The 25,406-nt window shown below is 29.8% G+C and overlaps 1 long non-coding RNA gene across 2 annotated transcripts; it reads right to left on the minus strand.

Annotated features, from left to right (window-relative positions):
• Positions 1–1,727: 1,727 nt before the first annotated feature.
• Positions 1,728–6,345, minus strand: LOC111317783 (uncharacterized). 2 transcript variants are annotated; one of them, XR_016331602.1, is made up of 2 exons: positions 5,880–6,345; positions 1,728–2,860 (listed from the first exon to the last, which is right to left on the minus strand). It is a non-coding gene; the product is annotated as an uncharacterized LOC111317783 (long non-coding RNA). The 2 variants fall into 2 exon arrangements; XR_016331604.1 differs by having other exon boundaries at positions 3,858–6,345.
• Positions 6,346–25,406: the final 19,061 nt, after the last annotated feature.

Consider the following 25,406-nt stretch of genomic DNA (forward strand, 5'->3'; position numbering starts at 1 on the left):
TTTTATTATTACTATTATAAAAACAAAAAAAATTATTCTAACACATTTAAACATTGTATCGTGCATAAACATTAATAGTAAAATTTAAAATAATAAAAATAATATATAAAAAAATTAAAAAGAATTTTGTTTTTGTACCTAAATCGGCCTGGTCAATCGATCGATTTGGTCAGCTTGATAATACGGTCGTTCAAATCGGCCCAAACCGATTCACTGGCGATTCATTTGGACCTATTTAAGGTTGATTGAAATGGGTCGCTTAGTCGGGTTACATGGATCCTGAGTCAAATTCGGGTCCACATGCAGATTTTTTTTTGCTTAAACAACGTCGTTTTATGCTTTGGCTTCTATATAAGTCAACTTTTTTTTTTTATTCATTTCATCATTTCCTTTAAAAAAAATATTTAGAGCTTCAGGGAAAGCTCTAGAGCTCTACCACCGTTTAGCCTCCAGCCACCTGCACAGTCGTACCGACCATCGTCGGTGGTTGAAAAACATCAAAAAGCTGCAAGAAGTTCCTCTTAACTCCCACTTTTTGGATTTGATCTTTTTTCATTAGAAACAACGATTGGTGTAGATCGGGGCTAGAAGCTTTTGGTCTCCTCTTTTTTTTTTTTTTTTTAAAATACTATTGATGTATTTTTTTCTTTTACAAATATCTCTTTGGCGTGGGGTTCCTTGTCGATTTGGCGAGGATTGTGTTTTTTTTTTTTGTTGCCTTGTTCTATTTTTTTTGTTTTATGGCTTAGGTGTTTGTTTGGTTTTCTGATAGGTAGAAAGTTTTGTGGAAGTAGTGGAAGGGCTTTGAGTGTTTTGATTAAGGTTGGGGCTTTAGGGGCCCTAGGACTTCGGTGTTAACTGGGTGCGTGGAGGCTCAGATGGAGGTACTAAGTATGAAGGTTTCTGGGTAGAGGATGATTGGTTTAAGTGCAGGTGCTTAGAGATTTTGGGCGTCTGAATCTGTGTTCGAGAGTTGAAAGAGAAGGTAGCTAGGTGCTTTAACGAGATGGGTGTTTGGGTTTCAGGATAATTAGGGCATGGGTTTGGTAGGGTAAGCTGTAAAGGTGGTTGTAAGGCTTTAGTGAGAGGACATGACAAGGGTGGTAGTGGGGCTTTGGTAAGGGGACAGGACAGGGGTGGCAGTGGTGCGGCACCTCTGCCACCAACCCCTTTGCTTTCTACTTTTTTTTTTCTCTTTTTTTGTTTTGTTTGTCGTATTTTTTTTATTAATTATTGTATTTAATTATTAATTAATTTCAATATTAATAAACAAAACTTGAAAATAAGATTTAATCTAGTAGATCCGGACAAAATTCGGAGTCTACATATGTATGTTAACACATTTAATATTTAAATTTGGTACAAGTAAGTTTTAATATGATAATAGTAAATATGATTAGAAATACAAAAAGTGGAATTTATTATATAAAATACAAATAGGAGAGTTTAAGTTATAATATATACAATAGTCAATTATTTTGAGATGCATTCTACATTTCAGTAGTAATTTCATCACGTACTCTTTGCATAAAGCATAATTGACTTGGCATCACATTAAACTCTACATGTTTTTATGAAATGCTAGCTGCTGAAGCTTCTTCATTGTTATCAATTATAAGATTGCCTATGTCATATTCTTCGAACATATTATCTTGCATCCTATGTGTCCTAATAAAATTATGCACTACACAAGAAGCAATGACAATAAAACCTTGCACGCATAGACTACATGGTGACATTCCTTTTAAAATTGGAAATTGAGCCTTTAGCACTCCAAAACATCGCTCAATACAATTACGTCAAGACGAGTGTCTATAATCGAAAATCTCTTTTGGACCATGTAGTTGCCGTCCTCTTCCTTTGTAATCTCCTAAATGATAACTTTCCTCACGATAAAGAGATAAAAAACCTAGCATATTTGTATATCCAGAGTTTACAAGATAATATTTGTCTACACCAAAAAATTATTTTTAATTCTAAAAAAAAGAAGGTTGAATAAAATGCTATAAAATAAGAATACATTGGGGAGGCATGGGAAAACCATTTTCAGTATTAGATACACATTCAACAAAAACTCTAGAATCATTTGCAGTTCCTTCCCATCTCACCATCACATATGTAAATCTTAAATCAAATGAATAAGCGCACATAATATTCTGTGTTGGTTCTATTTTCCTTCCACCATAAGGTATCTGTTGTTTAGTAGGAACACGTACAGCTATGTGTGTTCCATCTATTGCACCAATGCGGTTTCATTAAAAAAATTTATATATCACTAACTATTATAAGTTTTGTTGTTAATAAATAAGAAAAAGGTAATGAATTATATCACCTTAAAAAATGGATAATATCTTTGATCATGTTGAATCCTAGGAGGAATTACATCGAATGATGGTGAGATTATGATCTCCTTCCCAATACGACACACAGCCTTTACATTTTTAAAAAGTCAGACAAGTAGTTTCTCCTTAATGTTGGACCTCTTCTGCAATAACTCGATTTCATTCATTATGCTCCAAAGTAAATCAAAAGATTGCAACTTGTTTTTTCACTGTCAAGTGCTTCGAGTTTCGTAATAATCCTCGTTCTTTTAAAGTATTACAAAAATCAATAAACATGGGTGGTTCCATTCGTAATTCATCAAAACATCTAATTTCATTCCCATAAAGAATTTTTTGAATATATGCGTGACCTGTTAATTGAGATGTTCAGCAAGGCTGTTTAAGTAAGTACTTGATATAATATTCTTCAACAATCATAATTAGTAAAATATCTTCCATCTCACCTTTTTCATCATCAAACTCTGTAAGCGATGCAATTTGTATCATCTTATTCCGATCCATCATGTAAATCTGATACACTAGTCATATAGGCAAACTAAAATGTTAAAAAAAAATTCAAATGCATATTAAAATTTCATAAAAAAATCATATAGGATCTTTGACTAAATGGCTAATAAAAATAGTCAAACGCATATTAAAATAGAACTAAACTCCATTCATACATATAGTTAAAGTACCAAGCTTAATAACTACATTCTAGGTAGCATATTCCACTGATAAACGAGAAAGAAAAATAAAAAACTCCAAATGATAGAAATAAACATCACAAATAAAAATCCAAGGCAAAGAAAGAAGTTCTAGGATTGGAAAAAAACACGACATTAGAAACAAGTTCACTTTAAATTAAGAACCCAATCTTTCTTCCTTCCATCAGTCATTTGAAGAAACATTTCTCTCCATAATTCATCATTATGAAATTTCTCTATAGCTTTAGAATAAGATGCGCCATCAATACCATCAAGTTTTTCTAATGCTTCTAAACTCTCATTTAAGAATTTCCTTCTAGGTGATCTAGATTCAGAAATAGTTTCAGATTTAATGTCCCAATAGATCCCCTTGAACGAGCTGAAACAACTAACAATCTCTACCGTATGTCAACCTTTCTTCTAGAATTTCACTAATAGAGTTTAAGGCAGATTGTATTGAAATGGAAATATTTGATCTTTTCCCTTGGCGAATGATAGGGGTAGTAGAATGGATATGCTTTTTAGTATTACTACCACTGGCATTCGCACCGCCTTCACCTTCTATTTCTTCCTTTAATTCTTTGTCTATGTCATAAGTTGGATCCACTCCCTCCTTGTCACTATTTGATGGACTAAGTGTAGAAGGTCTTGCATTTGATCGAGTGGCAAAAGTATTTCCATAAATAACACACAATTTGTCATACATTGAACAACCCTTTTTTTTAATCTTTTAGCCATCTTCTGAATCTATATAAACAAAAAAATAGATATCATTAAAATAAAACTTAAAATATATAAATATTTGCACTAATGAAATTAAGGAACTTACAGCATATAGGCAGTGCCGTGTTTCCTCCGTAGCAATAACTTTTCCAGTGATAGCTTCATATCAAACTCTAGTCTCTTTTAACAACTTTTTGAAATTATTATAACGAGATCTCAATTGATTAAACTTACTTCTCAATTGTGAATCAAGATAGTTGTACTTTGCTATTTTCCTAAGTGTTTCTCGAATAAACTTTCATGATTCTTTACTGAATGTAATTGTGACTCTATGTCCCTTAAGAAACTCTTCCTCCATAATGCAAATGAATAAATTCTCTCTCAGCTGTCCGTATAATTTTATCATCATTTTCAAGTTCATCAAGATCATTTTCCTCACTTTCACTATCAATTGGTTGCATATTTTGATCACCATTTGCCATCTAAGAATGCAGAGTTCCCACAACAAGGTAATTGTTAGTTATCTAAGTCTCAATTGTATTTAAATTTATTTGATTAAAATCTTACAAATGTACATGTCTTACTGATAAAAAATTTCACTACAAATGCCTTTAAAAAAGAAACAATCAATTTGAATCAATCATCAAATAAGATCTAACTAATGTTAAGTTCTGTCATGTCATGAACCAAACTACGTGATAAGGTAGATCAATTCAAACAAGCAATACATTCTAGAAAGAAAATTTCCTAAGCACAGTCCATTATTATCCATTCAACCTATAAAAGGACAATTACTATAGGTAAAGAGAGCAATAACCAAGACCAATTATTGAAATAAAATCAAAGCTAGAAATATTTTACTGCTAATTATATTTCCATGTATTTGCACACACTCTCTCTATACTCTTTTCTTTTGTGATAGATATTTAGTAGAAGGAAGACTAGAAAGGGCTTAACCACTAGTTAAGGAAATCCTTTGGCTTTGCTTATGCCTTTATGTGGTAAAGAAAGCACAGACCCCTTACAATTTACAAAGACACACTAGAACAAAAACAAAACAAACTAATGCAAGGCAAGAGAAAAATGGTACACTAGCTTTTTCCTTAATGAAATTTCCAATTTTTTCCCAACAACTCAAACTCAACAGAAAGGAATAAAAAAAGGGAACCTCGCTAATCTCTAATGAATACATGAAGTTCTTGATCTCCCTAAAAAGATAAGAAACCTGGACTCCTCATCCTCATATAAAACACAAATAATTGGGTCTCCACATTTTTTAACCATCTATAGAGTGCCCTCACAGATTGCCTTTTTTTAAACCAGATTGATGACAGTCCTAAAAAGAACACATGTAAAGATCATCCAAATTCAACTTATTCTCAAACTTATAAAAGACTATGCTAGGAATCATAGAAGGAACATGAGAACTCCATACCGTAGGTGAGCCAACAATGACACACTAGAGAGAATTAATAGAATGCTAGGTAAATATGTCAGAGGGATTAAGATATTTGTTTTTCTAACAAAGTTAAGAAACAGCCAAAAGAAAGGCAACGAAGCAAACTAATTGGTTCCAAAGCAAAACCTATCACACTTTTACAGTGAAATATAGGATCATGCCAATGAATAAGTGAACCTAGAAATCCTTTTAATGGTTTGGTCAATCATGAGTAAACTACTAGACCCATTTGTAGATTTCCAAGATTCTAGAATCAAAATACAATTTTTTCTTTTTTTTTTGCTAAACCAAAGATTTATTAAACGAAGAAAGCTAATCTACATTTTCATTACTCTCCCATGATATTATAGATTAACACCCACAATTACACATCGCTTCTGCAATACAGACTTACACCCCATTATATCTCTTCAACTTATATTCTTAACCTAATAGTACCTACAAACCAATCCCATGGAATAAAATCATAACTCACATACCCACAAAACCTTAATAAAGTGGTTAAAATTGTCTAAATCATGGATACCGACTCAGTGCTATTCAAAAAATAATATAAATCAACCTCGGAATAACAACTAATATGGTTAAATCAATAAGATTTCTTAGAACTCCTAAAAAAAAATACAATTACCCTCCACCTAAAATTATCAAAATAATTATTTTACGAACCTTTTTTTGTTGGTTGCATGAACAGATGAATAATCGTTGAAGAAAGACTTTGAAATTGAAAAAGCCACAGGATGAAGGAAAACTGAAGAAGCCAAAGGTTGAACAAGAGGTGAATAAGATAAGGGTTGAAAGAAAATTGAAAATGTGGCTGTGATTGTGAAGAATGGAGAAAGAAAAGCATATGTGAGTGAGGATTGAGGAGTCAAGGGATTTTACAATTGAGGGAAAAAAAAAAGAAAGAAGGATAAAATGCAAAGAGATATAGTTTTAAGCGGATTCGCAATGGGAACCTTATTAAAAGGTTATCGTTCACATTCCGTGTTTTTAATAAAAACATGTTTTCCAAATATTTTTTTGGAAACTGTAGGAAACACAAGACTCGTATTTTCTATAAATTTGAAAATTTCGTTGTCTATTTCTAAAATCTGGAAACAAAATTATCTTACCAAACAAGATTTATATTTTATGTTGCAAATTTTAAAAACAAAAACATAAAACAGGAAATAAAATTGATTCCAAGCGAACTCTAAATTAATGAACAAATTAAAACATAACTAAACTAATTTAACATAAAGTTGAATCAAACTGAAATTTGAACCTAAAATTTTAGAGTTTTAGAACCTCCTCCTCTTGCTACTAATCCCAACTCTCATTTACAAATTTATTTATATTTTAAATTCTAATAAAAAAGTTAAATATTTAATTTGTTTTATAATCTTTCTAACTTAAAAAAAAAAAATTCATATTCATTTAATTTCTCTCCATTAATTTAATTATGGTCCTTTATTAAATATTAGGATTTTTTAACAGTAAGCAACCAATTCTTTTCATTTCACTTTCATATATCTTTGAACTCGTTTCTAAGATCAATTTCAGTGTTTAGTAAATAACTAAAACCTTAATAAATTTTAATCCAAGTATTAAAGTTTCGTAATGTGTTACCAAAATAAAGAGTTTTCATTACTTGAGTCTTACTTTGAATTTGAAAATGGAACATTTTTTAAAGTTAATATTGAACTATATGTTCTAAGAATCAAATGACTATTAGTTAATGATTTTAATTAAACTATATACAATTTTAACAGAGTTTACATGTGGATTGCGAATCACGAAAACTAAAAAAACTTCAATTGGTCAAATTATTTAAAAAAAAAACTAAATCCGCATTTTGATTAAAGTATAAGGATGCATTATGCAATTTGATTTTTTCTTTTTGTTAAGTTTAACTTGATATTTGGGTTGGACCGCATACATGCATGCTAAGTTACTACCATTAGCCCCTTATATGATTTATCATATAGAATACATAAATAATATATATATATATATATCTACCTATTGGCCCGAATCATTTTGAAAATGGGCCTCTTAATTGTGCCCAAATCCATTTAATAAATTAATTATTAATGTATAAATTCTCTCAAAATTCGAACATATTTTCGAGTCTGTGTAGATGGCTTGACTTCACAGTTACATTTTGGAAAAATAATTTGGATATTTTAACGGTAGTGTATTATTGCTTAACTCAAATTGAAAATATTCACGGTTACAACTGAATTTATAAAATGATGAGTTTCCTCTACGCATACTACATCTTCTGCTAGTCCTTATTATAATCCCTACGAATATGCCGCAAAAACACTCGTCGAACTGTCTTCTCCACTTTTGGCCATCCACTTAAATTAAACTATAACGTATAGATATGTGAACTTATCACTAGACATAATTTAAGAGAATAATCATTAATTTTTTTTTGTTTAAGTATAATTAGCCATTCAATATAATCTATCATATTTAAAGAGAAATTTTAATATTAACTTAGGTATATTTAAATAGTAAATTTTGATCCATGAAATCAAATTTTAGATTCAAGAGTATAATTACGCATGAGAAATGTTATAACACTTTCACAAAAGCCCATCAAAAGATAATACAAGTTTGATTTCACATTATTCAAGCCTTAAACATGTTTATAATTTACTGAAATATTTAATATTGAAATTAATCTCAAAATTACTTCAATAGTTTGGTAACAATTTATATAATTTTCTCACCTTAAGAGTATTCATAAAACTAGTGTCCCGTTCTAAAGAGACTCCATCTTTATATTTATTAATATATTTTATCCAAAAAAATAATTAGTAAAGTCCCATAATAGTTTGATAAGATTTATTCTGATGTAGATCTTCCAAAAGTTTAGTGAGATTTTATTATAAAATATTTATAACATTTTTTTTTGAGAAAATTCATTAAATCTTCTAATAGTTTAGTAAGATTTAACTTGAAATGCAAGTCTCAAATAGTTTGGTAAGATTAAATACAAAATTTTTATTAAAATTATTTTTTTTTTGGGAAATTAATTTATGAAATTTTTTAATAATTTGAAAGATTCCATAAAATTTAAATTCATGAAAAATCTTTCAATAGTTTAATAGGATCCATGAATTTATTTTAAAAAGTTTTTTTATTGTTTTTTTTTTCAAAAGTAGAATAATAAGAGGAATTTTACAAAAAAAATTTTAAAAGTAATAAATTACTTAATTTAAAATTAATAAAATAAAATAAAAATGAAATATAATAAGAAAAAAAACTTTAAAAAATAAAAACAAAATCAAAAAATGAAAATAAAAAAGAAAACATGCGATTAGGTCGGGTCAAACATGTATGTCGTGCGCGGGTCAGCGAGTTGACGTGCGGAGCTGAGACCTTTAAAGCTATGTTATTTTGGTACAGTATAAAAGCCAAGCCCTTTAGACTCTTCTTAGAATCCTTATGACCTCTCTCTTTAGCTCAAAATTTCTTTTGTCTTCTCTTTAAAAAAACCAAGAACAAATCACTGAAAACTGGGTAATCTGTTAGTTTCTAAAAAATATCACCCAAATCTCGTCAAAAAATTCAAAATTCACTGAACAATTCAACGAAAAATTCAAACATTTAACCCAATCCCAGATTTTTCAAAAATTTTTCAAAAATTTAAACCTAAACCTAGATTTTTTTAGAAATTTCTTAGAAACTTAAATCTAAACCCATATTTTCAAACTTCAAATCCAAAACTTCAAACTGAAATCTAGAAATTCAAACCCTGAGAAATTCCTCCCAAAAATCCACTATTAGAAACCCTAAATCCAGAAATATTTCTTTCTAAAAATTAACTCGTCTTTTCTCTAGAAATTCACTCTTCCTTTCTCCATAAATTAAATCGTGAATTGTTCTGTGATCCTGTGTCCAATTTATAGCCAGCCTTAGTGTTAACTTTAAGGCTAGAATAGAACCAATCGAGGCTTGAATCCTGGAATTGGATTTTGCTCAAACATGATTTTAAGCTTAGGTTTAGCAAGTTGTCTACTTTGATTCCTAGTTTTATGTAAAATCGAAATCCCCTTGTTTGGTTGGTTTGATTTCTTTATTCCATCATAAATTAAGAAAATAATAATAATAATAATACATATTATTTATTTCGGACACGGATGGGCGTCTAGGTCTTATATTTGATAAAAGCTTTTATCTCTTGCTGTAGACCTTTGATAATTGTCAAAGCATCACCTTCCATAATTATCCTTTCGTATCCCATGTGAAATGACACCTCTATTACTTTAACCACTGCCAATGCTTCTATAATGCACCCCTCAGTTACACGTTTCATTTTAAAAGTTGTAGCCCCCACCACTTGTCTATGATCCCTTATAACGACACCTATGCCCTATTGTTTAAGCTGATAGTCCTATGCACCATTGAAATTAACTTTGTAGTGAGTTGCAAGAAGGGGTTACCTACCTTTACTCATTTCGTCCTTCTTTGGTTGCTTCTGACCTATTTGACACTATGATATTTTTACCATAAAGTTCTAGCTTTTAGACTATATTGTCCTTTTATTGTCATTGATCTATCTATTTTTGACATTTCATTGAACCCAATTAGTCATAATGGAAAGTTCATACTCTGTTTTGGCAAGGGATGTTGCAGTAGTTTTCAACCACTCTTTGCTATCATTTGCAGATGTTTGTATAATTTGTTGCAAATAGTTACAGAGGGATTTAAACAGCAGTTGCTACGTGGCATAACGACCGTTATTTTGTGGTTTCAGTTCCTTTTGATATCATATCTATCACAATTAGGGTTTAAATTTCATTCACATACTTAACGATTTGTTGCAGTTCTAAAATAATGTGATTGCCCCATCTTGTTTCTGTTTTACAAAAAAAAAAAATGCATTAATCAAGCAATATATCATTTCCAAATTTCAAAACAGGGTAAAATCCTATATCTAAACCAATTTAACAAATTAAAGCCTTAATCAAGCCAAAAGAAAAAATTAATCAAAGTTTTGAACTTTAATACAAAGTAACAAGTATTGGCCTTTTTGTTCTTCAAAATTTGAGTTTTCTTTCTCCCTGGTCATGATAGAGATGAGATGAGATTGGAAAGTTAACAAATTCTTGAGAGTTGAGTTATGAGTAGAGAGATGAAAATATGTAGTCTATTGTGAGATGGGGAAGGAAAAAGAACAAAGGTTTGAAATGGTGGGACAATTGATGGGTGAAGTGATTATGTCGCATGTGCTTTTAAGTTAAATATTATTTTGTTTTTACTTTTAGATAAAAAAAAAAAAACTGAAAGGGAAAAGTGAATAATTGATGGGAAATGGTTGAGAATGTTTTATAAAATAAAATTTTTTGATGAAAATTTGAAAGGGAATGCGAGTTTTTTTTTATGTATTATTATTTAGAAATTAATAATGTCAATGATTAATATTTTAAAGTTATTAATATGTTGTTTTTTATGTCTTTAATCATAATTAGGTTGCTAGTTGAATTATTATTATAGACACCCCAATTTGTCTAGGGTTTTACTCAATCTGGTTTCTGTTAATAAAAAAAATAAATAATAAAAATGAAAAAAAAAATAGAAAAAAACTCTAGCAGGTTAAGTTTGTGCAGGACTGTGTGTGAGGAGTTTAAATTGGACTTAAAATCTGAAGTTAAAATTAAAAAGGAAATTGAATTCTTTTTGGTTTAGGGTTTTCGAATTTGAAACCCTATAAATACATAGACAAACACCCACAAGATCACAAAAGACAAAAACACATAGAAAACACAGATCAGTAAACGTAAATGAGATCATAGAAAGAGAAGTCAAAAGATAGTTAGGAGACTTTGGAAAAATTTTAGGTTAAAAAGAAGACTTTTTTTGGAAATTTTTTTGAAAAATTTTTAGTTTTTCAATTAATTTTTTAGTATCAATTGAATTTTTTAGTGAATTTTCTTATGTCGGTTGAATTTTTTAACCAGATTTCAACCATATTTCTAGATTCCAACAACTTTCCCAAGTTTCGACAACTAATTTTCAGAAATTGACTAACTTTTGACAAACTTTCGATGAACATTCACCAGAAATTCCTAGAATCTGATGAATGTTCAATCGGTGTTCTTGGGAGAGAAGAAAGAAGTAGAGAAAGATGGAGCAGAGGAGATTTGGTAAAAAAAGACTGAATTAGGCCTTTATACCCATTCCAAAATAACGTTGTTTTCACCTTAAACGATCCCAAAATCCACATGTTTTTATTTAGGCCAACCAGACCCGAGCATAACCCGCTTTTTCCTACTCACATTCTAATTGGTTCTTGTAGCTAAACCGAGCTGAATTGAGCCTCTGAGCTAAGTTGCTGAGCCACTTTCTGTGCCTAAAGTCAAGCCGCGCTAAGCCGTTCCAATTGAGCTATTTTTTTAAAATTTTATTTAGTTATTTATTTATGTGTTTGATTATTTTTTGGGATTTTTTTCCTTGCATGATTAAGTTTAGGAAAAATAACAAAAAATAAAATATTTTTTTAGAATAAATAATAATTATTCAAGGATGAAATTTATAGAAATTTCAAATAGTAAATTTTTATAAAATTCTTAGGTGAGAAATTTTATCTAAATTTGTCTCAAATGGTGGAATAATTTAGAAAAAAGTTTCAATAACAATAATTAATATTTATTTTCGAACAAAAAAAAAAGAAAAAAATAAAAGATAGAAATATTAATAAAATTTTGAAAAAATATTAATTACCCAAGGATAAGATTCTTAGAAATTTCAAATGATAAATTTTTAAGAAATCTCTAGGTGAGAAATTTTTCTAAATTTATCCCAAATGGTGAAATAATTTAGATGAAATTTCAATAAAAGTAATTGTATTCATTTCCAAATAAAAACTTTTAGTTGAAAATATTTAATAATTATCCAAGGATGAGATTCTTAGAAATTTCAAATGGTAAATTCCTAAGAAATCTTTAGGTGAGAAATTTCTTTAAGTTTGTCCTAAATGGTGGAAGAATTTAAATGAAATTTCAAGAAAAATAATTGTCATATTATTTTCTTTCTAAAAAAAAAAGAGAAATAAAAAGAATTTCTAAATAGGTCTAAAGGGTGAAAAATGTAGAAATTCAAAAGTGAAAATATTTCTAATTTGACCCAAATGGTAGAATAATTAGATATGTTTTCAACCAAAAAATAAAACTAACAAAAATTTTTTTTCAACAACAAAGCCTCTTTAAGAAATCAAATTAGATTCTTAAATACTCTTGAGGTGAAAAAATAATTTTAGAGTTCTACCAGATCTATGGAGAATCTTAATAATTATTTTCAATATTTAACATAAAAACTTAAAACCAATAGAATCAAGAACTTATGATAAATTTAAAATAAAATGGTACAATCCTTCGATGGACATGTAGGTGTGCTATAACCTTCCCTATATGTAATCAAATTTTCGAACCCTGTTCTGGTTAGTAGACCAGAACATATTCTTCTAAGGACCCTTAGTTAAGCTTAGGAGTTTTTTAGAAGGATAGATTCATTAGGTGGCCAATCACACCTAGTTAAAAAAGATTGATGGCGACTCCATTTGTTAAGTCTAGCTATAGATTTTTGGATCTATATGTTATGATAGTTTGACTACTCCACTGGGGACACTATAGAAAGTCAAGCCATAGCAATTTTAAGTTTATCCTATCCTTAGGTTTAATAGTTATAAAGTGTAATAATTAGATTTCTTTGTTTACTAACTTTTTTTTTGTCTTGTATTTTATTTATGGGTTTTGAAAACTTATATGTTCCTTCACATATACTATCACATACATTTGCATTACATGAGCTCTATACTCGAGCTCTGTCTCTTTTAGGAGGGGGTAAAGTACCTACGCTCTTGTGAGATGATAATCTCTGCAATGACTAGTGAAATACTCCTACTCAGATTGAATTCTTTTCGGTAGTAGCTTGTGATGGATGAAGATTGAACTGCCTTACTAGTCTGCGATAGATGATAATATAAGAAATAATTTAAGAACCTTTAATGGTAAAAAAAACCTAACCCTGCATATAATCAACACTTAAAAAGACCAGTCTTAAGATAGAGTCCTTCCTACCTATTGATAGATGTAACTCGAAATTAGGACATAAGAAAGAACAATTTATATGATATATTAATTTTGTTTGATTTTGTACATTTGCATGTCATGCATCATTTTCATTGTCATATGTAACATTATGCATCTGCATCATTCTTATATCAGATTTCATCCATGATTTCACTCAGAATGCATCAACATACTAAATATAGAGCATAACATTTCTAATAATGACATAATTATGATATTCGAGGTTCAAGGATAGCTCTACCAAGCAAGAACCTCACTCACTAATACAATACAAGGGCTCAAGCTGATAAATGAAACAAAAAAAATTCTAACCATCTTGAGAAGATAGAGAAAAGCTTAAGAGAAGCTTAAAGGGGAATTGAATAGGATTTTAAAGACTTTGGATAAGTTAAACAAAGGGAAGAATGTCGAACAAAATATTAGCAAGCAGGACCATCCATCACAAGAGGTGATTGACCCTCTGTACCCTTCTAGTTTTGGGCCTCATCAAGCCCAGTTCACTTAAAATCCATCACCACAGCGATTCACTTATCCTGTAAGATACACATACCTTAAAATACCATTAGCTTCAAACCCAAGATAGTATTAAAGTTATATAAATCTTGTCTTTATTGAAAAGGTAATACAACCAGTACCAATCCCTAACTTAGATAATCTAAAAGAGAAGAAAAAATTAAGGCCTAACGAGAAAGAGACTTTAGAAGCTTTAAAAGCTGAACAAAAGATAAACTTGTTAGAGGAAAGGTTTAAAATAGTGGAGGGATTGGTTTTTATGGTTCGGTAAACGTTATTGAGCTTTATTTAGTCCTAGATATAATTATCCCTCCAAAGTTCAAGGTCCCAAAGTTTAAAAAATATGATGGTATAAAATATCCAAAGACCCACATTATCATGTACTATTAAATATGGCTACCCATGCTAATAATAAAAAATTATTAATGCATATTTTTCAAGATAATCTTATGGGATTTGCTATTAGGTGGTATGTCCAATTAGACAAGACTCACATTTAATCTTGGTGTGATATAGCTCACGACTTCATTAGTCAGTACTGGTATATCATAAACTTAGCCCATGATCACTTATCTTTGCATAATATGAAAAAACAAAGCAATTAAATCCTTTAAAGAGTATGCCTAGACGTAAAGGGACATAGCTACTCAGGTGCAGCCTCTTTTGATTGAGAAAGAAATTATAGTGTTGTTTGTCAGCACATTAAAATCTTTCTATTATAAAAAGATGATAAGGAATGCCATAAAAAATTTTGTTGACATGGTGATCTCAGGCGAAATTGTTGATAATGCCATTAAAAATGACAAGTTGAAAAGAAAGGAAACCAAGAAGGCACACAAAAAAAAAGACTAAAGCTCAAGCTGTGAGCTTTGACAGATAGTTCAAGGGATATCAACCCTATTCACCACAAGGTTATTCTTCATACTATCCTGCTATGAATAATATCTCACCCTACCCATATCAGCCATATCCACAATTAGCTTACCTACCAACCTACCAATAAGTTTTTCAGGTACCTCTATCAGCTTTAAGGCCCAACAACCAAGCAAGTGGTTTAAAGAGATCTCGGGATAACCAAGAAAAGACGTATATTGATCCTATCCCCATGACTTACACTGAGTTATTTTCAGAATTGGTCAAGAACAACTTGGCATCTCCAATTATTCTAGAACCATTGAAACCACCATATTCAAAATGGTACGATGCTAATACGATGTGCGATTATCATAACAGGAACGTTGGTCATTCTATTGAAAACCTGCCATGCTTAAAGTGCAAAGTTGATCTAGAAAGGTTTAGTGAGCTTTGACAAATCAATGAGGCAAGATGTTAACAAAAATCTTTCACCTGATTGCATAATAGCATAATTTTGATAAAGATGTTAACGTTAGTGGAAAGTTACTTGTCATTTTAAGATTTTTTTTAGAGTAATGTTAAGAATTCTTTTATGCAATAAGATTTCATTTGTTATCATTTTAATAAAAGACAAGTTGATACATTTCATTATATTTTCTCTTTCATCCAAGTCATTATTCCGTGCTTTGTTATTTCTCATATTTTTTCATTCCCATTCTCAAATTTCAAATGATGAATATTTAGACAATGATAATAATAACTTTGGGATTTAATTTTAGAAACTCATTCATATTGATTTTTGAAGACTATTTGAGCAAAAAAAAAAGTAAACTATTGGCAGATGTGAAATAAATGTCTTGAAGATATGCAATCTTTTATAAAGATTCATGAGTTTGTTTTTGTTCAATGGATGATTTTCAAGGAAAGCATTCACATTTGGGATGAAAAATGATCATTTTTCTTTTACCATTAGTAAAACCAGTCATTGCTACCCCTTTGAACCTATTATTATTTCTTTTTCTAAAGAACCCCAACTAAGGATCACCCTTCACACTGGGGGGTAAATTGAGAAAAATATGCTTGAATAAGAAAATAGGCAAAAAATCATAAAAGGTCTCAAAGATAAAGTAAAAAAAAATCCCTTTTACCAAGAAAAATAAATGCCATAAATAAGTTGGGGCAAAATGCCAAATTGCAAAAGATGTGAGAAATGATCCTTTGGTTTTGACCTTTTAAACACATGTTTTGAGCTTATTTTGTCCATTTCTTTCATAACCCCTCAACATAGCTTACATTACAACTTTTAAAAGTCCATTTGGATCAAATGTGAGTGCTTAAATTGAATGATCATATGTTAGGCTAAGGCATACTCATGATAGAATAACGAAATCATACTATATTGCTCTAAAGATTTATGTGTGAGAGATATCACTAACGGATGAAAAAAATAAAAAATAAAAAAAAATAAAAAAAAGATGAAAATGAGAGAAAAGAAAGACTCAAATTGAAAACCCGAATGGGTGATTTAGGTAAAAAAATCTCTAAGTTGAGAGTTGGATAAACAGTTCACATGGAGAAAGGTCAAAGACATTTGAAGATCTCTCAAAGTTGGGGCAAAGTTCAATGAGTTCAAGATGACTTTGAAAGTCAATGGAATGAGTTTTTGAGAAAGAATTCTAGATTAATGTTAAGAATTGTCAAGTATTCACTGTTTGGACATTGTCACACCATTCAATACCATCTATATTGATATGTTTTGAATTCGCTCCTTTGTCCATTTGTTTTTGTACCAAACTTATTTATCATGATTACATTATATTGTCATGATTAAAATGATAATGAATGATGATGTTCATGAGATATTCCTGTATTTTTTTGAAAATAAATCTAGGATGGGGGTAAGAAAAATATGGATAAAGCTTAAGAAGATGATTTGAAAAGACATCTGGGATGTCCAAGTGATAAATATGGTGATGGATTGGTTAACATAATTTGTGAATTGTGATCAAATAATGGAAATAATATGGATGAAAATTGTTCTGAAATGGCTAGTTTTGGAAAGCCTGTAAATTGTGATAAAGTGATAGAAACAGTGAGGATCGGTTGATGAAACTTGTTCAAACATTTTGGAAAGCTAAAAAAATAAAATATGAGATGGTGGAGTCTTGAGAATCATATTACCATAATTAATTAGAGTTTCATGACATTTATCCACATTACATATTTTATATTTGCATAATCGTTTGAATAATACATGTACATAATTTGGTTTGGACATGCATCAACCAGCAAACATTTGAATTGTGACTTAGAATATGGCATTTACAGTATTGTAAGAATCCAGATTGTTCCATTCACATTATTGATCATGACATTCATTATATACAAAATTTTGACTTTGATAGTCATCTGAAAAAAAATTTTGAATATTTTTTATGAAGTCTTTTAAGATAAAATAATGAGTTTTCAAATGAGAATATTTTAGTTTTTAAATAAGAATCTTTGAATTGTGAACCTTTTAATTTTGAACTCAAATTGTGAATCTTTGAGTTTTGATTATAAATTTCAGTAGATATGGTCTAGACTCCTCTGAACATGATTGTCGAGAAGCTTTATTTATATTTTTCAAAGTTGTTGAGCTTCTGTTTAGAGGAGCCTATTTTATTTTTCAAAACTGTTAAGCCTCTGTTTAGAGGAGTTTTATGAAGTCTGAGTATGCTTCAAAAAAAATTGTGTGTTGATTCCTGATTGAGTTATCTACACTTTGCATAATTTTTGTTTCACAGAAAATGTGCAATATAGATACCTCAATTTATTGGGTTTACTCAATCTGATTTTCGTTAATCAAAAAAAGAATAAATAATAATAATAAAAAAATCTGACAGGTTGAGTTTGTGCAAGACTGTGTATGAGGAGTTTAAATTAGACATAAAATCTGAAGTTAAAATTAAAAAGGGAATTGAATTCTTTCTGGTTTAGGGTTTTTGGATTTGAAACCCTATAAATACATAGACAGACACCCATAAGATCATAAAAGACAGAAACACACAGAAAACACATATCAGTAAACATAAAAGAGATCATGGAAAAGGAAGTTAGAAGGTAGTCATGAGACTTTGGAAAAAAAATTAGGTTAAAAAGAAGATTTTTTTTTTGAAACTTTTTTTAAAAATTTTTAGTTTTTTGGTGAATTTTACGATGTCAATTGAATTTTTCAGCGAATTTTTTTGACATTGATTGAATTTTTCGATGAGATTCTAGCCAGATTCCTAGATTTCAACAAGTTTCCCAATTTTTGGCAACTAATTTCCAAAAATTGACCAACCTTCGATGAACTGCCTGTGAACTTACCTAGATTTCGACAAAAAATCTTAAAATTTAATGAATGTTCAACCGATGTTCTTGGGTTTATAGAGAGAGAGGGAGAGAAAAGAGAAGTTGAGAGAGAGAGAGTAGAGGAGATCTGGTGAAAAAAGACTAAATTAGGCCTTTTATACCCGCTCCAAAATGACATTGTTTTTTTTTTTAAATTGTCCTAGGATCCGCGTAGTTTTATTTGGATCAACCCAACCTGAGCGTAACCCATTTTCGTCAACCTGCATTTCAACCTGTTCTTGCAGCTGAGCCGAGCCTCTGAACCGAGTCGTTGAGCCACTTTCTGTGCCTAAAGTCGAGCCTCGCTGAGCCATTCCAGCCAAGCTGTTTCTATTTTTTTATTTTTATTTAGTTATTTATTTATTTATTTGATTATTTTTAGGGGTTTTTTTTCCTTGCATGATTAAGTTTAGGAAAAATAATAAAAAATAAAATATGTTTTTAGAATAAATAATAATTATCAAAGGATGGAATTTATAGAAATTTCAAATGGTAAATTTTTATAAAATTATTAAGTGATAAATGTTATTTAAATTTGTCTCAAATAATGAAATAATTTAGAAAAAAATTTTAATAACAATAATTAATATTTATTTTCAAACCAAAAAAAATAAAAAATAAAATATAGAAATATTAATAAAATTTTGAAAAAATATTAATTACCCAAGGATAAGATTTTTAGAAATTTTAAATGGTAAATTTCTAAGAAATTTTTAGGTGAAAATTTTATCTAAATTTGTTCCAAATTGTGGAATAATTTAGATAAAATTTCAATAAAAGTAATTGTATTCTTTTCTAAATAAAAAATTTTGGTTGAATATTTAATAATTATCCAAGGATGAGATTGTTAAAAATTTCAAATGGTAAATTCTTAAAAAATCTCTAGGTGTGAAATTTTTTTAAATTTGTCTCAAATGGTGGAAGAATTTAAATGAAATTTTAAGAAAAATAATTGTCATATTATTCTTTTTCAAAAAAAAAAAGAAATAAAAAGAATTTTTAAATAGGCCCAAATGGTGAAAAATTTAGAAATTCAAAAAGAAAAAATATTTCTAATTTGGCCCAAATGGTAAAATAATTAGATATGTTTTCGACAAAAAAAAAACCAAAAAGAAAATAACAAAAAAATTTTTTCGATGATGGAGCCTCTTCAAGAAATCAAAATTGATTCTTGAATACTCTTGAGGTGAGAAAATATTTTTTAAAAGTTTTACTGGATCGATGGAAAGTCTTAAGAATTATATTTAATATTCAACATAAAACCTTAAACTATTAGAATCAAGAACTTAAGATAAATTTAAAATAAAATGATACCATCCTTCGAATGGGTATGTAGGGATGCTATAACTTTATCCATATGTAACTGAATTCTTGCACCCTGTTTTAGTTAATAGACTAGAATTTATTCTTTTAGGGACCCTTAGTCAAGCTTAAGAGTTTCTTAAAAGGATGTATTTATTAAGTGGCCAATCACACCTAGTTAAAAAGGATTGGTGAAGACTCTATTTGTTAAGTCTAGTTATAGATTCTCAAATCTATATGTTATGACAATTATTTCAACGAACAAATAAAATTTATCATCATTATAATTCTAATATTTATAATCATTATAATTCTAACATCTTTCACTTCCTAAATACTTCTCCATGTAAGTGAAGGCTGATTTCCTAAACTAACATCTAGAAAACTGGTTTGAAGAAAGTACTTGGCTTTTAGCACCTTTTAGCTCAACGACATTTTGTCTTAACTTAGTTTCCAGCCATTTGCCTAATATTATACAACTCCAGATCATAAAAACAAATCCCCCTATTGATTTAGGCACACACAATGAGCTCCATCAAATGTAGTGAATTCCTTTGCCATATGTTTTATTTCTCTACTAAAAATTATTAAAGGATGCTTGTTAATTCTTGGTATAAAGACTTAGGTAATATGAAGCACCTCATCATGTAAGCTAGAATAGATGGGAAGACAACTTGATAAATACGTCCTTCCCTTTCAATGATAAAAATCTCCCACTCCACTTTTGAATTCGAGATTGCATCTTATCGTTTATCTATACAACACTATATAAAAAGTATCCCATAATGTATTATATGTTGATAGTTGCCTATTTTTCTTGGGCTTTATGGGCTATGAATATGTGGGGTTAAAAAGTATCTCATAATATGTTATATGTTAACATATGTATAGTTTCCTTAAGCTTTTATAGGTTGTGAATATAAATGTTTTTTATTATTACTCTTTAGTATCAATATTAATATATTGAGTTTATAACTCTATGTTTCGTGAAAAAATAAATAATTTTGTAAATGAGAAGGAAAGTCTATATGTTTTTAGAATTTATGGATAGAATCATCATAAGATAAGGTCGTTGCTTCTTGTTGTAGGTTATAACCCTAAGTTTGCTCAATTATACATCAATAGGTCTCTTTTGAATTTTTTTTTTTTGTTTGATGTGAGTGTTTTTTAAAAATTAAATTACATTTTGCATTATCAAAACTGCATAGACAATAAAAAATGAAATTTGTTGGAGAGTTTTTATCATATAAAAGAAAGAAATATCTTTGGACAACCAAAATTTAGATATTTAGCCATCACTTGTGAGAAAACAAGTCTCAATGATAATTTCTTTGCTTTAGTTCATGGAATTATAAGATTTGTATAAATTTATTATCAAATATCTTATTATTCAACTAACAGTTATGAGAAAATATATTGAACTCATAGCGAAGGCATGAGTATCCTACCAATAGCACTAATACAAAAAGAATTTACATGAGAAGGAAACAATGGTTAGCTATGGAGTAATTGTATCCTAGTATTTACAAAAACATTCTCTTCCCTTTGCCCACTAAAAGGGGCAAGCTTAAATATTTTTTTGGATTTTTAACAACATTAATCCTAAACAACTACTGTAGAGTTTCTCTTTAAGTCCATGTGGTATTTAGACTAAAGAAAAGGTAAACTTGTTAAAGTTAATTTTTTATCCTGAATTTCTTTTGTATTACTGTAGCATGTACTTCAACTTTTCGCCACCACTTCTAGTTGTTCTAGCAAATAGTAAGTTGTCATTGGCAATAAAAAAAATGATTAACTTTATGTTAAGATCTAATTACCCTCACTCCTCACACTTTTTTGTTCCTTTGGGATTTGGTAAGCAGAGATAAAAATCCTTCTAAAAAAATAAAAATCCTTCTATAAAAATAAAAATATGTAAAGTGATAGAGGAACTCCATGCTAGAGTCCTTTGCTTGGATAAAAACTGTTAGCAACAATCCCGTTCATAACAAAATAATAAGAGACTATGGAGACAAATTCCATAATGATGGATGTCCATTTCTTATCAAAACCAATTTTGATCGTTATAGCCTCAATAAAGACCATTTCACTCGATCATAGGTTTTACTTATGTCTAACTTTAGAGTGAAACAATATTCTTTCCTCATCTTTTATTCTTCAAAGTGTGAATGAGTTCATAAACAGTTATTACATTATTAGTGATTAACTTACCCAAAACAAATACACTCTGTGACTTACTAATACTTTTCAGAATAATGCATAGGGCTTTAGAGATAAGCTTGTAAGGCATGTTACTCAAACTGATGGGATGATAATTTATCATATTTTTGGGATTATTAAATTTTGAGATTAGGACGATATATGTTTTATTCATTTCATGCAAGGGTTGGTGGCCAGTTAAGACATTTAGGCAAAAAGAAATTATGTAATTACCAAAAATATCATAAAAAGAAAGCAGACGTACTGTCAAGTCTAGGCAATTTGATAGGGTGTATCTGTTTAAAGGTTTACATAATCTCTTCAAGTTTAAATTTCGCTAAAAGAAGTCAATTAATCTCATCCATAATTGATAGTCCACTGCTTTAAGATTGGTCTATTTGTTGTTTGATTTTTAAGAATTAAATAGTTCTTTAAAATAATTTATGTTAGAAAAAATAAATAAGAGAATAGAAATAATATAAAAAAATTTTATTTGAGACGCGAAAAGCATTTTTTTAAAGGCAATTATGCCTCTATGATACAATAAAGCCTCAATTTCTTCAATCAGAAATAGTAAAAATAGTTATACTGAAATATTTATTTATAATTAATGATCAGATATAAACTTCTATTCAAATGATTATGACCTTTTATATGATCGTGACCTTTATGAATCATAATCTATTTATATTAAATTAGTTATGAGAATTTTTCATATGATAATTATTTATGTTTAAACATAATTATTTAAAATATGAATAAAATTAATATAAAAATTAATTTTATTCATCAATAATTAAATCTTTCTATCTAATGTAAGATACACCATATTTTAAACTACTAATAATCTCTCACTACTTTAAAATATTGGTGCTTAATCTTCAATTTTTTACACGAATAAATATTATGAACAAAAGAATGTTTCTTTCGATTTAAATCTTCAAAAAGCATATATATATATATATATTTTATAATTCTAACAAAGTTGATGGTGTTTGTTGATTAAACCTCAACTCTTAGTGCTAGAATTAAATATATAACATACATAATACTTATTTATACTTATTTATTCTTTTGTTAGAGTTTATAACTATTTTAGTACTAGTATAGCTATGTGCTTATTTTATTCATAAATATTTACAAGAGAGACTGCGCTTCTTCTTGTTGAAACGATACCATTTCATAGGTAGAATTTTCATTATATCTCCATTACTTTGACATTTAAATAATAAACTTCATTAAAAGTATGAAAAACTCAACCTTTTCATGCAATGAATCATACTAGTTTTTAAATTTTGAACGGATTTTATTAGTGCTTAACAAACATATAACAATAATTTGTTTTTACTCATTAAACTTTGTAATTATAAGTTACTAATTCAAAGTTGGATTCTCATTATTGATATCTAATAATAAGGGTTTAAATCCATTCTACTTGTAGTATTACTAACAAAATATCTTGGAATTCAATTTTCTTTTATGACAATTATTACCATTTGAAATTAAATCTCTAATATAATCACTTGAGATTAATTTATCCAAACTTTTCATTTTACATATCATTTATACGTTTTAGACATTATTGTCTCGTTCTTTTCATTTTAAGAAATAGATGGTATTAGTTGTGGTCACAACTTTATAGTCATTAATATAAAATTTTAACCATTCTATTTCTACAATTTTATCTATTTTAATACAATTATTCTTCTAGTATAATTGGAAAACCTTAATAAATAAATCAAGTCATTTTAGTCCTTTTAAGATATTTAAGGACCTTTTATGATTTTACTTTAATAAATTATATCAAACTTATTAATGTGTATAATTTACTTATAAAACTATATTAATATCTTACAACACTATGATGATAATTAATTAATTAATTATTTATTTATTTGGTCCGGAAAAGAAACAAGCATGTGTTAATAAAAGGTACGGTACATCATAATCCCATTAGTCTCGGCTAATAAAAGCGGGATCATACAATCAGGAGGGAAAGAAAAGAACTCAAAAGGGATAGAACTAGGGCATCAGCGCTCTTGTTTCCTTCACGGAATATATGCTTCAAGACCGTCTATTGGAAGTTCTTCAACATCGTCTTGCAATCATATATAAATGTATTCAGAAAACTATTAGTATAGTCAGTGTTGTTAATAAGATTTATCACCACCCTTGCATCCAGCTCTACTTCAAGATGGAGAACTCCAACGTCCATGGCCATCTTAAGACCATCTCTTAGTGCCCATAATTCTGCTTCAACATTGGTAGCTCTAGGAATATGTCGTGAAGATCCAGCAATCTATTTCCCTGTATGGTCCCGTAGAACCGCTCCCACCCCAGCTTTCCCTGGATTACCCATTGAGGATCCATCCGTGTTGATTTTGTACCAATCTCTTGGAGGGGGTGTCCATTTAACTCCAATGAAAGAGGGAAGCGGAACGTTTCTGGTTTTGCCAGCTATGGCTTAGAACTCTTTCACTTTTCCGATAGCTTTTGGAAGCACTCTAGCAGCTTCAAATTTTCCTTCAAAACCGATTTGCTTCTGGTTATCCATAATTCCCATAGAAGAAATATGAATATAATTTTCATAGCAGCTTATAAGTTTCGACGTTGCTGTTAAGAGTAGCATTAAACTTCAGCCACCCCTTCCAGGAGGAAAATTTTGAAAAGTGTCCTTGTGGTGGTTCTCCTACCGTGGCCCATCACTGCCTCACAATCATGCAATCGGTGAAGATGTGGACAAGGTCTTCCTCCCTCGATCGACAAAAAGGACACTCGACCTGCATCTCCATTCCCCTTTTGTTAAAAAATAACTTCGTTGGCAGAATCTAGTGCATGCACTCCCAAAGAAAGAATTGTAGCTTAGGGGAAATATTAAGTTTCCAAATCCATGTCCAGCTTTCTCTTTCGACAGGCGATCTTTGAGGGTTTCTATTGGATGCTATTTCATAAGCACTGGCTAATGAGAAGTCTCCATTGTGCGAATAGTTCCAGCAGAGGGTATCTGCCCCATATTGTTGAAAAGAGAATGGAATACTCTGTAATAACCCAAGGATTTCCTCTGGGAATTGTATAGAAGTATTGAAGAGACCATAAGCTTCTCCACCTCACCTCACGTCCGTCACCATGAGAACATCTTCACCCTTCATGAGGGGTCCCTTGATCTTGGTTTTAATATTGCCTTGTCCAGTCCAGTTATCAAACCAGAAGCTAACTTTTGAACCATCATGAACAATCCATCTCATTCCCTGCTTAATGATCTTTTGTCATTTTTTTATGAACTTTCAAACCAGAAAAGCATTGGAGTCTATTTTGTTTCTCCTACCAAGGTATTTATTTTTTAGCACTTTAGCCTAAAGATCGTTTTGGTAATGGATAAGTCGCCGGCAAAGTTTGGCAAGCAAGGATTGATTGCGTGGTTTGCTTTTCCTTAAACCCAATCCTTGTTCTTCCTTTGGTTTAGTGACCTCATTCCAACTAATTCTATGGAGTTTTTTCTTCTCCTCCTCTTCTCCCAAAAGAAAATTTCTATTAATCTTATCCAGCTCTCTATATGTAGATAAGGGCAGCACACTACATTGCATGAAATACATTGGCACGGCTGCCATGGTTGACGGGATGGAGATCATACGGCCCACTGGCGAAGTAGTTTAGCTTTCCATCCTGTAAGTTTTTTATGGACTCTTTCAAGGATGAAGTCAAAATCCTATTTTTGTGCTCTTCGGTTATGAATGGGAAATCCCAGATATTTATCCAATTCTTTCGTGCTTTTAATACCCAGGGCACTTGTGATCCAGTTTCTAGTCTCTGCATCCGTATTTCTAGAGAATAGGATACGTCACTTTTCGGTGTTAACCTTTTGCCC

This window comes from Durio zibethinus, chromosome 2, assembly GCF_047325235.1.
Source record: "Durio zibethinus cultivar Kanyao isolate XHJ-2024 chromosome 2, ASM4732523v1, whole genome shotgun sequence".
Taxonomy (NCBI): Eukaryota; Viridiplantae; Streptophyta; class Magnoliopsida; order Malvales; family Malvaceae; genus Durio; species Durio zibethinus.